Source organism: Merops nubicus, unplaced genomic scaffold (assembly GCF_000691845.1).
Source record: "Merops nubicus isolate BGI_N331 unplaced genomic scaffold, ASM69184v1 scaffold25718, whole genome shotgun sequence".
Classification (NCBI taxonomy): Eukaryota; Metazoa; Chordata; class Aves; order Coraciiformes; family Meropidae; genus Merops; species Merops nubicus.
In genome coordinates, this window is record NW_008628077.1 from 6,785 (window position 1) to 15,937 (window position 9,153).

Consider the following 9,153-nt stretch of genomic DNA (forward strand, 5'->3'; position numbering starts at 1 on the left):
AGGGGCTGAGGAGGACAAGTAACCTTCTGAGATGGATGGAGCTCTGCTGCAGATACTGCTAAGCTCCTTTTCTGGGAGGTTTGGGCCTTTTCTGGAGAGAGGTGAGCTAGAGGAGTGGGAGCCTGTCCCTCTGAGATGTCAGCCCATCTCCTGTCCGACTCCTCAGAGTTCCCAGCCACTTCCTTTCCCACTGGAACACATCCTGATGCCGTGTCCTCTAATCCTGTACTAATGCTGGCTTCTCTCCTCTGCAGAAGGCAGGCCAGGTCACCATAAGTCCCTCGACAATAGTGTGAGCCCCTCTGCACGCGTTTACCGCCTAAGGAAGTGGAGTTGTTGTAAGTAGCCCCAGAAGGGATTTCCCAGCAGCTCTGAGTGAGTTTGCTCAGGTTTGGCACTAGCTCTGAGTCAGGAGAACCTCACTCTCCTCTTCCTGATGAGAAGTTCTCCACACACATTCCTGACTGGTCTCAGAGGCTCTGACTGATCTGGCTAGAGGAGACCAGCTCCCACAGGGATGGCTCAGTAGAGCTGTACCTTAAACGAGCTTCTGCTTGAAGAAGTAGAAGCAAAGCCCCTTTCAGGTAGCAGAGGCCTGAGCAGCCCCAAGTCATCAGCGTCCAGATGAGCTGCTTCCCTCTGAGCACTGCCCAGCTCTCTAACCACTAATCTGCTCCTTGTGGCCATTTGCCAAAATCCTGCTCTTCGTTACTCCCTCTGGACCGCCTTGGGGAACCCGCAGTATTCCCCGAGCTGGATTTATCCCACAGTTCCCTTTGAACTTCCAAAGGAAACTGCTCATGACCAGGCAGAAGAACCTGCTGGGTTATGGTCGGGATACCCTGAGGGACCTGCCAGATGTTGCTCCTGGTTTCTGGGGGCTGCCTTGTCTGCGAGGATATGGCTGTTGATGTGAGGAGGGGTGGGCCCTGGGCCAGGCCAGCAGTCTGCAAGAGGGTGGCAGCACTTGGACAGTCACATCACACCTTCTGCCTCCACTTTTCCCGCTTTGTCCTAGGGCTGAGCTCCCTGGTTCTGTGGGGAGCAGAGGGTGTGAGCGTGAGAGGGGCAGGATTGGGGTGCAGGTGGATCACAGGTCTGGCACTGGGGGGGGTGTCACAAGCAGGAGCCCCTAACTCATGATCTGCAGGTGCAGGAGCTCAGCTCAGCCCAACCCAAAGGTTAAAATCAAAGACCTAGTGCCCTTCCAGGGTGTCATGGACCAGGCTTCCAAGGGGGGAAGAGCCACACTCCTCCTGCCAGGCTCTGGGTGGGGAAATGCTCCTTCCCCACCAAAATGCAGCTCCCACAAACGGTGGGTTTTCAGCATTTGACAAAACCACCACAGGCCAGGACAGAGGGGCCTGTGGGGCCCTGTCCCACCCCAGGGGTGCAGCTAGCCTAACCCATTGCCCGGTGCTGTGTTCCAGGTCTGAGTGCCATTTCAAACCCGCAGAAGACCCCAGGCCTCTGACCAGCAGAAGGAGACAGTCTTCACCCACAAAGAGATTCATTTTGGGTGGTTGTTTTGTTTTGTTTTTTTTCCACATGTGAATTCAGGCTCTTTCAAACCCAACCTCTGGCTGAGGGGAGTCACAGCGAGTGTCAAAACTACCCCAGTCACTTTGGTGTTGGATGGGACCTTGGGCACCCAAAACTTGTCAGCCCTGTATTTATGAGTAATAAGTAACATAGCAGTTTGAGGGGGAAAAAAAAGAAAAAAAAAAAAAAGTATTATTTTTAAAGCTATAAGCTGTACAGATTTTTGTTATGAGTGACTCTGTTACTATTTGTTCTCTAAGCTGCACATTTTATAAAGTTTTTGGAAGGGCATGAAGAGAACCCGAGATATTTAAGAGAAGTAGTGTAACTTTTTGTTTCAGGGCTATATTGACCTGGAGCTCGAGATTTAACGTCCTTCCTTATGTTCTAAATATGTCTATCGTAGCAATAATTTATTTTCCTGGCTTAACACTTCTGTTTTAATAAAAGCAGTTCCACTGTTAGGGCAGATTGTGCCCGCAGACGGTTCCTCCGGTGCCTCAGTGCTGAGCTCATCTCTGTCCTAACCCCCCTCCAGCTCGTCCCCTCTCCCTCTGCTGCTCCCGCACTAACCCTCTGGAGCTGAGTCCCCCGGGAAGGCTGAGGTGGGGCGGGGAGTCCACAGCAGCCCGGGAAGGGGGACGGAGCTGCCTGGCAGGATTCCTGGCTCCAATGGAAGCTGCTCACCTGGGGCAGGTCTCTCTGTCCCCAAGGGGTCAGGTTCTGGTCGCACAGGGTGTGAGGGGCCAAGCTCAAACTCCATGTGCCTTGTCCCTGTGCCCAGGCTGTGCCACCCCCGTGAGTTTTTGGGCGAGGGGGACTGGCTGCTTCCTTCTCCTCTGACCCAGCCCCTCACTGGGCGCTTGGGTCCCACCATCATGGCTTGGTGGAGGAGCCTTGGATGGCGGTGGCACCCGAGATGGTGGAGCAGGGTCTTGTTCAGCTGCAGTGTCCCCCTCTTGCTGCTGAGGTCAGGAGCTGCAGTCTGGGGCGTCAGACCTCACACCAGCCTGAGGTGCCCTCAGCATCCAGTCCATGGGGACACCTGGACTCTACATTCTTTGTTTCTAAGAAGCTGGATGAAAAAACCATGTTGGTTTTTTTTTTTTTAGACAACAAAGAGAACATGGTTTGACCCCTTTGTACCAAATTGTGTGGGAAACAGTTGCACAGGGAAGAGTTTGGAAGTTATTGTTTTAAAATAATTGCTGAGTTAATGTAAGATTTTGGGGCTGTCAAGACAGCGATCGCTCCTATCACGGAAGGGAGAGAATTTACTAATGCACCTGGAGGAACATGAAACTTCCTGAATTTCTCAGTTTCAAAGGTTTCTGCATTGCTGGAAAAACCTTTAGTAATGTTTACCTGACGCTGTTTTTTCAGGGTTTGATCGATTTGTCTAATAAAAGTTATTTTCTTTATACGAATCCCGTTTGCATCGTATCTTGATTTCAGCCTGGGCATCTGGACTGGGACAGAGCGCCAGGGGAGTAGGGAGCAGAGCCCTGGGGCATCCCAAAGCTCTTTGCAGAACACAGATGGGGAATGGAAATCATGATTTTTTTTTTCACCAGGCTGTTAGGGTTAAGGTGCCTCACTCAGGTTCATAGGAGACATGTCAGCTCCCCAGGCTGCAGAGACTTTAAACTAGGGAAGTGCCAAAATGTGCTTAAAATAAAACCCCAAGTAACAGCTCTAGGCCTCTGGTTTTATTGTGCTAATAGAATTAACAAAGTCGTTAGCAGAAAGAGGGGATTCTTGGGTTCATTTTGGCTAAATAAGGAAGGAACAAGCTTTTGCCCCTGTTGGCCCAGTGTTTTTAGAGTTGCCCAAGTGCAGCCCCACCAGCTCATCTCAGGAGCAGGGTGGACGTGGGGTTGTGTGGAAAGTGGGCCCGACCCTCCAGGCAGACCCAGAGGGCCTGGGGCTGTCTGGGGCTGCAGCCACAGCCTCATCCTCTGTTAGAAAAACCCCAGCGGGGCACTAGTAGGGGTGTAAGAGCGGTGTAAGGTGATAGAAGGCAGCACCAGTGGCTGGAAGTTGAGCGCCCTCTCCTCTTTGGGCTCCCTTTTCTCCTTCATCCCTGCCCCTCTGCAGTTTTGGAGGGTGTATTTTTCAACGTTAGAACAGAGATACCAGCAGAGGGGGCAGACGGAGGAAAAATTATTTTCCAGCAGGACTAGCCAGACTTTGCTGTCCCTAGCATATAAAAAGATAAAAATCTGAAAAGGATTTCAACAATCTCCTCACTAAAAACATTTTCTTTGTTTTGATAAAAGCTGTGCACACACCCCTCCCATCTGTTCTGTACCCTGAAGTACCGGTGTTGGGCATATAGATCCCTAAAATAAAGGCATTTGCACCAAATCAAAAGCATATCTCACAATCTCTAAATCCCAACAATTTGTTTAGATAGAATCATTTACTTCAGGATGAAAAGGAAAATTTTTAATTCTTTCAGATAATGTTTCCCTGAAAATCAGAAGAAAAACTGTCACACTCACTTCCCCTACAACCATCCAGAAAGCAGAAAGAAATCCAGGCAGGATTTTTTCCTTTCTCTGTGGAGGAGTTAAACCATTTCCATCAAGCCTACTTATATTATTACCCCAGAAAGCACTTTCTTGGGAAGTCCAAGATTTATTTCCTTCAGGTACTTGAACATATTTCCCTTAGTATAAAATGCCCAGTCATCAAAGCTCTGAAAATTCCAGATTCCAAGTCAAAACCATTCTAATAATCCTTTTTAGTAGATATATCAATTCTAGTCTGTAGAATTATACATTCCTTCCAGGAAGGTTCAAGTGAGGCAAAACTTCAGATAATTAACCCAAAAATCAAAAGCAGAGTGCAAGCCATGCTATGTTGCAGTTGACATCTACTAAAACATGCCAGGGAATATTGTGTATAGACAAGAACAAACAGATTTCTAAGTTTCAGGCACCTCAAGGTAACTGCAGGGAACTTGTGGAGAATATTTATAAGAACTTATATTATAATAAGAGCCATTTAAATATTCCAAAAAGCCCATTATTTTTCACCATCTGAGTTTCAATGGCACTCCCTCTTGTCCTGGCTCTGGAATCCAAGCCAGCACACAGGCGTGTTAAAGAACACTGCAAAAGAAAGAGCCAAGAAGCCAACACCAAGCCTGAAAGGCCTCGTTGGGGCTCTTTTTCATCAGATCTTTATGATAAGCTGCAGGAATTTGATGATTAGAAGGGGAATTGCTGTCTGGCTCAGTGACAGGAATGATTCACAGGCTGCATTTCCTAATCTTTTACTGAATGATAAATTATTTTAAACAAATGCTTATGTACTGTGGGAGGATATTAAGTATAAAGTCACTTTAGAGCCATGGTTATGAATTCTAAAGCACATGCATAAAATACCTTCATAAATTAATATGAATTGATTAATCAATATGATTACAGTGACAAGCACTTAAAGGCCAGAAAATGCAAGAATTCTAGTTTGGTGGAATGTGTTCCTGGCCACATTAAACACACGGTCATGTGTGGTTTAATAATACAATAGCCTACTGGTGGTCTTCCTCTCCCAACCTATTTGGAGATGTTACATCTTTAAACACAGTCCTGAAAGAAAATCCAGGATTAAATAAAGTGCAGGATCAAACAAAATCCAGGATCGGGTTCACATTAAACCAAAAATGTTAATGTTCTGGGTTAAAAATGTCAAGTATCATATCAAACATGGCAATGTCATGTCATTTTTGAGACAATTCCACCAAAAAAAAAGAAAAAAAAAATAAAGAAGTATTAGAAGCCAGATGAAACTCAGAATTTATATTAAACTTTGGAGAAATGCAAATATTGATGTAAAAAAATTAAATAAATACACATTTAATCCAGCAAGGAAGTATGGACTCAACTTCCACTGGCACAATAGACAACTATGCTGTAATCAAAATTCTAAAAAGCAAATTAAATTACAGATATCCATCTAACATTTCTGTTTATGCAGCTAGAGAATAGGAAGAGGAGGATAATCTTCATTCCCTATTTGACAGGAAAGTGAATTCAGTGGCGTCCCATCAGGGTGAGCTTGATGTCAGGAGGGTTAAACCCTCCCAGGAGCCAACAGGAAGGGCAGTCCCACCTTCTTCAGATGAGAAGGTTCACATTCAACAAGTGGGGCAGTGTACTTGTCATCAGTCACAACAGCTGCCACATAAAAGCCTCTGCTTGCTTTAACACCAGTTAGAAAAGCAAATAATGACTTGCATGAGCTCTTACGGAAAGGTCAAGCATGAAATCTGTAATATTTCCTGTGCTCACCAGCCGAGGCAGATGAGTTGGATGTGGCAGTTATTTGTTTGGATACCTCTTGCCAAGCAGGGGTTGAGTTAGACACATAAACTCTTCAACACCCTTCTGCAGACAATGTTATCTAAGAATGAAGAAAATTCTAGCAAATCCACAAAGAATATCCCACTTTGTTTGTGTTAAAGGCATCAACTGCAAAAATAATGCTTTGCTCATGCAGTAAGTTCCATTCAGCATAGCTGAAAAAAGATAACTTTCAAGTTCTGCATGTAATAATGAAGGTGCCTAAATACAAAACCATCCTGGGCAATAAAGACTCTTGAGTTTTCAGACTGATCTCATACAGGAGCTTCCTTCCACAACAGAGATTTGGGAAACTGAGTGACTTTAATTTTGAGAATTGATAAATACCAGTCACCAGCATTAAAATGAATTAACTCTTCTTCTGCAGATTCCATAACGCTCTCTGGTTCCTTCAAAGAGAAGAGGAAAATGAATCAAGAGGCAGGAATGAATCTGTAAACTCTGAAACAGTGTGATGTTTTATTTTAAAACTCCATTCAGCTTTGCATTTGATTTTCCATTCGGTGATAGCTTGACAAAAAAAATAAAGCACAGGGCAAATCCTAGAATCATTAAGGTCAGGAAAGACCTCTAAGATCATCAAGTCCAACCATCAGCCCAACACTACTGTGACCACCAATCCATGTCCTAAAGCGCCACATCTACATGTTTTTCTTTTTTAAGCCCCTCCAGGGATGGGGACTGCAGCACCTCCCTGGGCAGCCAGCACCAGTGCCTCACCACTCTGCCAGGAAAGAAATTCTTCCTCGTATCTAATATTGCTAAATCACCTAGAGCTTTATCTTCCCATTGCTGTGCCTGCACATTGAGTAGTTAATAGGTGTTTATGGTCATGACTTACGACAAATCAGCCAATTGCAGGGTTTTGCATGATGTGACACTCGTGGTGAGACCTTGGAACTAGCTGGTGGACATGTGTATGGAGTTTGTTACACAAGACAGCAATTGTAGTATGACAAATGTCTCCCTTAAATATTCAAATAAAAGCAATAAACCTCCTGCACAACCTGTGTGCCTAAGGAAACACTGTTCTACACAGATATACGTTCTAGGATTCTAGGGCTCTATATTTATTGCTATGTGAGTCAATATCCTCTTGACAAGACAGGAAAGAAAGGAATTGTCCATGGTGAAAGGACGCTTGGCAAGCACATAGGTGGCTGGCAGCTAAGCAGAGAGAAAAAAATCACCTAAAGCAGGACAAGAGCACACAGTTAAGGCCCGTAGCCCATTTTTTCATGTTTTTGTATTACACTGAGGTGTGGATTAGTCTACAGCCTACTAAAATGGGCAGAGAATTAGCAGATGCCTGGACCTACAGGTAAACCTCAGGACAGTAGAGGAGGGGAAGAAGGAAAAATGAAGAAGGAAAAATGAAGAAGGAAAAAAAAATGAAGAAGGAAGAAGGATGAAAGAAAAAGGGGAAAGGGAGAAGGAAAAAGAAGGAAAAAAGGAGAAGGAAAAAGAGAAACGGGAAAAGGAAAAAAGAGAAGGAAAAGGAAGATGGAAAAAAAGAAGAAGGAAAAGGAAGAAGAAAAAAGAAGAAGGAAAAAAGAAGGAAAAAAGGAAAGAAGAATGAAAAATAAAAGAAAAAAGAAAAAAGGAAAAAAGGAAAAGGAAAAATGAAAAAAAGGTAAGGAAAAGGAAGAAGGAAGACAGAAAAGGGAAAAAGGAAAAAAGATGAGGAAAAGGAAGAAGGAAAAATGAGAAAGGAGAAAGAGAAGCAAATGCCAGTTTCAGAAGAGCTTCAGGCAGAACCAAGCTCAGTTTTACGCCAGCCAGGGAAGCGTAGCACCCGGCATTGTCTGTACACCCAGTGATCAGACCCCGTTTGCATTCACACCTTTAGTTATACACATCTTACTGCTGCTTTTTCAATTTAAAGCTGACAGTGCCACAGAGCGCCTCAGATTTAAAATCCCTTCACCATGAGTTACTTCCTTATCTATTTTAACTCTAGTTGAGTGCTTTGAGACCCCCATGACAGCCCCAGGGAGCTCCCAAACAAGGATGCCCCTAAGGGAAAGGAGCATCCTGCTGCAGGGACTGAGCCTCTCAAAGCCTCAGAGGAAGGGGCAGGGCCACAATCTATTTTAAAAGCCATTTAGCACAATGGGATTTGTTAATTAGATGCTGTTCTTGTCATTTCTCTTACATAAAACAGGAAACAGGTGAGAAGTGAGACCCGAGGAATAAAAAAAAGCCAAGAAAATGTGGACTATGACAACTTATTACTGGACCAGTCATTGTTATTGTGAAGGATTTTAACTTTTTATAAAAAATTATTTAAGGAGGGATTTAGCTAAAGATGTAGGAGTGCTTATCTATGGTTTTAGGCTCTCTCTGGGGACATGGTCACCATTAAAAAGAAAGCATCAGTACAGACTCGGTCTAGCTCCACACGTTAATATATCAATTGTTTATCTATTAATAATTTCTATATTAAATGTTATATAAACAGACATGCAAAACAATACCAGCACCCTGGCACTGTGTCACACCTCACTGATGGCATCACCTCTTCAACATCCGCTTGGGTTCACCCACTATCAGCTCTGCCTGTTTTTGCTGGAAGTCTCAGCTGACACAACGACAACTTTAGCTAATTGCTTTATCAATAGTCTTCCCAAACAGCAATCTGGAGGCCGCTATTGAGGCAGGTTTTTGCATCAGGGTTTTGGTTTTGGAGCTGCTGGGTTTTCTGTTGTCCTCTCGTGGTAGGCTTGTGTGTAAAACAGTGATATCCATATTGCAGCCGTGTTGGATGACAGCTCTATCAAGGAGGGTTAAGAAAGGGCTCTCGTAAGTGGGAAAGTTTTCTGAAAAATAAAACATAAAATAAGGATCATTTTAGTATGCCGTCGATAAACAAATCCTGTATAAGCAAAAAGATGGTCACTGGTGTGACCATCCATACACAATCCCCTCCCACTTGTACAGCCTGAACCTGTTGACAGCTCAAAAGCTTTGCTCAAAAGCTCAAAAGCTTTTGTCCCTTTTCAGACGATCGAGTCTTTGTCTATATTCCACCAAGTGTTTTGGAGGAAAATCCCCGTCTGTGCTGGCCAGGCAGCTGCTACACAGAGGAGCTGCTCCTCTCTCAGCTGGCCTCTCCCGGCTCTGGGCAAAACAAGCAACCACCAAACACTCCCCACACCCCAAAGTGGGGTGCTGCACATCGAAACAGGCTCTTGATCCAGTGCAAGACTTGTCTTTTTGTTTTCCTTGGTGGATCTTATTC